The sequence below is a fragment of the Trachymyrmex septentrionalis genome, unplaced genomic scaffold (genome assembly GCF_001594115.1).
Source record: "Trachymyrmex septentrionalis isolate Tsep2-gDNA-1 unplaced genomic scaffold, Tsep1.0 scaffold9, whole genome shotgun sequence".
NCBI classification, from domain to species: Eukaryota; Metazoa; Arthropoda; class Insecta; order Hymenoptera; family Formicidae; genus Trachymyrmex; species Trachymyrmex septentrionalis.
This window is the reverse complement of record NW_017306091.1, coordinates 1,892,574-1,898,487: the sequence shown is the minus strand read 5'-3', so window position 1 is coordinate 1,898,487 and position 5,914 is coordinate 1,892,574. Positions and strand designations below refer to the sequence as shown.

Sequence of the window (5,914 nt, the reverse complement as noted above, 5' to 3'; positions counted from 1 at the left end):
ATATCTATATATATATATATATATATACATACACATACATATTTTTTATATACATATTACATATAATTTTTAATGTAATGTGTATATAAATATATTAAAAATATATATATGTATGTTTTACTTATTACATGTGCTTAACGAAGAACTCGTATAAGCGGTAAGCAGCAGCAAACGCATTTAATCGGATCACATAGTATCCATTTTATAATCGTCGCGTTTATTTTTTATAATTATATATATATATATAAAGAATTTGTATATTGTATAGGATATACCGTAAGTTTAGTGTAAATGTATATATACTTGTTTTTCGAAGATAAAAAGGATAATGTTGATAATTTATAAGGCTATTGTAAGAAGCAATAATGCGTCAATCGTTCTCTCAATCGACTCACTCATCGAGAATTCCGAATTCTTTACTACTCGTTCTGCCTTTTCTCTTGCCAAAGCTCCAGTTACTTTTTTTTTTAACGCGACTATTTCCTCGAGGCAACTGTGGCGAATGATTTAGAATCTAGTTGGAGAAAAAAATACCGGAATGTTTCGTCTCATTTCCATGAATGTTAAATCGCGTCTCGAGTAGTAAAGACAGCACCCAATCATGAAATCTTAAACCGCATGCACGAAAAATATTTTGTATTCGAGCGATATACACCAATTTTAACTGGATCGAACAGTTATTTTATACGAGCTTCGTATATTTATTGTAATTCAAATGTAAACCGAATCCTGTATATGTTCGTTATTATGTCTCAAGTAATCGTCGTTGAATAATCCGAGATAAAAAGCTGATATTGTTGCTAAGGATATAATGTACTACCGATATATATTGTTGTTGAGATATACTGAGATAATAAATACTGCATTGAAAAAAACTTGGAATGTTATTTGGATTCTTGGAGATCGTCTTATTTCATCTCTTTTTTTCTCTCTCTATATTTCTTATTAAAAGACGTATTAGAATTAAGTCAAGAACTAAATATTTATCATTAAATTTATTATTAAAATTAGCGAAGAACAGCATACGCATTGATGAAAATGCAGATAGCATAATGCGAAATATTATTGTGAGATATTGACAATTACATACAGGCGATTAGTTCTACGAATGCTAAAAAGACTTAGTTATCGTTAATCAGCTATTTATTATCACTATATAGATGTAAAGAAATAATAAGTTGTACTGATAATTACTTGAAACTGACGATATCGGTATGTGTAAATTCTAATCTATTTTATTCTAAGTAGATGTCTAAGATACATAAGAAAATTAAAAAAAAAAAAGAAAACAAAAATGATAAAAAATCTTATTAATATTGGAAGTAAACCTAACAAAAGTGTCTGTTACATTTTTGTTATTCAAAATTACTAGCGATAGAACTAAATACTCACATTGTAAATTTGGAATTAATTTAACAGTAAGTAAATAATTAAAGCAACCGGTCTCCTCTTCCCTCTTTCTTTTTTTCTCTCATTAATTCTAAAAAAAAAAAAAAAAAAAAAATTGTTTTAAATGAAAAAAAATGTCCGCGATTCTTCGACCCGTCGCCCTTTAAATATGGCGCCGTCGTTGGAGCAGAGGAGCTTTTCCATTTTCACGAAATGATCATTAGCGATCGTCCGTTTACGCTTGTCGCTCAAACTGGTTAGCCTACAGCCCCGCTGGATGTTTCCGCATTCCAAGACCGGCGTACTTTCCGAGGACGTGTAAAAGGTGGGTAAGGTTATCGATCCTTATCGGCGCATTCATTCAGGATTGGCGGTTTCCTGAAATCCGCGTGTCCGATCTTTCCAATTAATCGTGATCGAGGAGACCAATTACGGCCAACGCGACGATTAGCGACACCGTCACGTCAAACAACCGTGGCACTCACTTTTCTCGAAACCTTAGCGCGCACGTCACCGATCGTCGTCGATTTCCACGTAAATTCAGAATCAGTCGCGATTTCTCTTTGCGCTAATTCTAATAAGTTTAATCACGACACATCATTATGTGTGCATGCGAATGATCGCTGACATCGATCGAATCGAATAAAAATGAAAATCTCGTAAAAAACGTAATAAATAGTTAAATAAAAAAAATATATTAGCTCTTGTTTAGAATCTTCATTTGATCGACGATTTATTCCATCTTATCCGGTAGTATCTATAAGCTGTTTTGTTATCTATTAACGCGAATATAGAATATCTTTTTATTCTATATTCGCGTGAATTTAAATTAAATTCTCTAAAGTCTCTAAAGTTCGAAAAACCCGAAACTTTTTGGGAAATATTCGAAGAAGAATTCTGGAAAGTTTCTTGGAATTCCAACCTGTTGTGTTTACGTTAATAAAACGCTAATCATCGTCAGCATCAGGTGTCCGTTTTTTATCCACTGTTCTATTTAATCTCTGCTCTTGGCTATTGTTAAAAGTATCAAAATCGATATTCTCATAAGTAATAGTGACAAGAAGAACAATAGGCCGTTAAGCAGACATAAATTTCCTCTTAATCTCCAAAAGACTCGCATTGTCAGCTCTCTGATCTGTCAATCTCTTCCTATCTTTGGTTACCTCTTAAAATAAACATAAAGCCGATTATCTAATATAAGATTAATTTTAATCTTGACTCGATGTACTTATTTAAATTTAAAAAAAAGTTAAATTATATTAAATTAAAAAACAGTAAGTTAAATCGAGATTAAAGTTAATCTCATATTAGTAGAATGAAGTCTACACTAATGTTTTAACTTACTTTTTATCTTTCTCTAGTTTTAAGATTTAGAAAGGAGCAAACCGATATTATATAATCTATATCGGTAGAAAAATGAACATAAATTCCTGACGATTTTTACCAAACTCCAATTAACTTAAAAAGATTAAAGTTAATTAAAAGGACAAGATAAAGATTTTTAACGCTAAAATGTCAAACAACATTAAGAATAACTCGATCAGAATTATTGATATATATTTTAGAATTACATCATTGTTTATTGTTTGATATTTTACTATTAAAAATCTCGCTTTGTTCCAAATCCTTTACCTCATCTTTTTAATTTTTAAATTAATCGTTTCGTTTATTACCATTAAATTAATCTTACATTAGTGGAACGGGCAGCTCCGGGGAACTCCAATTAAATAATAACGATTACATTCAATTCATATTTATTCGTATACGACACCCGTTTTATCTTACAGCGGAATAATTTCAGAAGGTGAAAATAACAAGTAGACGCTGAAGCGTCTCTCCCGCCCCGAGATTTCAAAAAGGTTCGCGACAGAAAACATGATCGCGAATTCCCGGTCGATACGCGTTTCGCGCAGCGGCGCCACCTAACCGTGGGTTCGTGCAGGTTTGCGGGTTCCGAGAATGCATCACGCTTGACGTCTCAAGTCTCAACGTGACGTCAGTCGTTGATCGGCACGCCAACGGCACTTGACGGTGCACCACAGTGTACGGTAACGCGGATCGCGAGGACTCGCAGCTACGAAATCACGGTGCGTCACGACGACCTGCGGTCGAACCGCGGCGCGTGGAAGCGACGTCGTAAACGCGGGAAGGCGCGAACGTGGAGTCTCCGGTGGACGTGGAGGTCGAACCGCGTGAGGAATCCCGGAGGTTCGGCAAAGTGATCCGGACGCGCCGTCCCGGCGCGCGCGCGCGCGGAGGACAGGGGGTGGCAGGCGAGGAAGAGGAGGGAGTACGGAGCACTCAGCACGATCCTCCGTCCCGTGTACGACGCCATCTTCGCATTGTGCGGTCGCCGTCGCGGACGCCGTCAGGTTGACGGCACTGGCGCGATTGATCGCGCGCGTACGTCGTACGTCGCTGCCTTGTGCCTCCGCATACGCGCGTGCGTGCTCACGCACGCGCGCACACGTACACGCGTGTTTTTATCTGGGATACGTGCGTATCACGTTGGTGGGTCTGTCTCCCACGGACGGACGGACGGACGGACGGTACGAGAGTACCTGGCCATACTACGCGAATGTAAACAGAGAGTTCTCCGTCGTGCCGGATATCATGTGTGACACGGACGAGATCGGCGGCGCGGAGCCTCGCGCCGTGAGTCCCCTCTGAGCTGAGCGAAGTGAAGTTGTAGGTTGTAAGCACGCGCGTGTTGGTGTGCGCGTTCCTCGACCCAGGTCGGCCGCTATACAGAGTGGTGTGCGTGCGGGATTATCGTGAAGTGGGAACGGCAGGCCGATCGTCGGCGACCGTCGCTCCGGGCTCGCCCCGTTGCGTGTACACGGCGTCTCTCTCTCTCCTTTCCGTCTTCCTTCTCCCGAGTCTCTCTCTCTCTCTCTTTCTCTCTCGCTCATTCGCTTCGTCACACCGTTTCTCTCCCTCCCGTACGCCTGGTCGCCTAGGATATTCCCGATACCTGAGACGGGTTCGCGTGTGCGCGAACCGCGTACGGTTCTACGTTGGCTCCGTTGCAATGAGAGACCTCGACAGGAAACTCGCGGACGGAGCTGTATCCAGGGTGAGTATTCGTCTCGCACTCCGCGAGAGCGTTTTTTTTCCACGATTGCGTATCGCGCTGCGAGGAAGACGAGAACAGCTAGGCATCGCCGACGATGTCTCTCCGTCCTGTTTACTCCCGTCGCCGTTTACTTGTACTCGTATTCGTTGCCAACTTCTCGCGTTTTAACGCGTATTACAACCGTCGCGTCTCTGCTTTCCATCGCGAAACGTATACGCGTTTTCGCCTCTTTCGTCTGTTCATTGACGCGTCTATTCATGTACGCGTTAACCTGTTTTTTTTTTATAGCTCAACTAGAGCGCGCGTTCGCTCTTTCAATTTGAAAGGTTTCTTCTTTTTTAGCTGACTTCTTGCGTGGTTCAGCGCGTTTCTCTTTTTCTCTCGAATGTGGAGAAAAAAGGAGGTGAGATGAACTGTGCAAGTTCAACTAAAAAAAATTGGCCCTAAGCGAAATGAGTATATTCTACACAGCAGAAATTCGTTCCAACGATATTGCAGTAATATTGCAACGTTTCAACAGTATTACAAATAAGTCTTTAAATGTTCTCTTAAATAAACTTTTTGTATAACTCATCTTTTCTCTTTTTACCTCCAACATGAAAAAAAGGAGAAAAAATGAACTATGCAAGAAAATGAAAAGTTTATAATGAAGTAAAGTTTAAAAGCAAATTTAAAATGAAATGAATATATTCCATACAACACAGATTGTATTCAGCAAGTTTGTTTGTTTGTTTTTTTTTTTTTGTTGAATTTCTCGCACAGTTCCTTTTTCCATTTTTTTGTTTCTCCAACATGAACATAAAAGAATGAAAAATGATCCATGAAAAAGAACCAGACCCAATATCGCTGCAAGCTTTTGTGCATTCTGCGTAAAATTTTTCCCTCGAGGGTCGAAACGTAAAAAGTAAACCTTTTTTTGCCCTGAAAGTAATGGAGAAATTTTTCACTCTTCACGTTTCCGGCCTAAGATAAAAAGTTATCGCTGCTCAGTGCAGCAATAAAAAACAAAACCTGTTGTCTTGCTCCGTCGTAAATTTATAAACATGCCTCAGAAGGCCTGTTTCTATCACTGAAGATTAATTTTAATCTTAGTTTAACTTACTCTGTATCTTTTCCTAGTTCCAAGAATTGGAGAATAATAGGGAGTAAACCGATATTATGGTTAAGTTACGTTGATAGAAAGGTGTTCGCACCCTTGTCTTTTTTTCATTCTTGCATAAACGATCTGTAGTTTTCCGAATGCAGGTAAGATACGTGCTGAGAGACCGATAGCGAGATTTTTTTCTCAAAGGTAGCGACCGGTTATTGTTATAGAATAGACGAGACGAATTTTTCCGGTCCGGAGGGATCTTTTCTCAAAAAAAATATATATATTAGGTGTACAAAAAAGTTCTGAGCTTTAGTTTGTAAAATTCAATCTTTATTTAAAAACAAACGAAAAAATATGGC

General features: G+C 38.9%; 1 protein-coding gene across 1 annotated transcript in view; it reads left to right on the top strand.

Moving 5' to 3' along the window:
* The first annotated feature begins 3,623 nt into the window (after positions 1-3,623).
* The window catches only part of LOC108755644, a 23,399-nt gene continuing 21,108 nt past the window's right edge, over positions 3,624-5,914 (top strand). The window contains exon 1 of the mRNA XM_018498763.1: positions 3,624-4,465. The gene's annotated coding sequence lies outside the window, so the exon portion shown is untranslated. The remainder of the gene's footprint in view (positions 4,466-5,914) is intronic.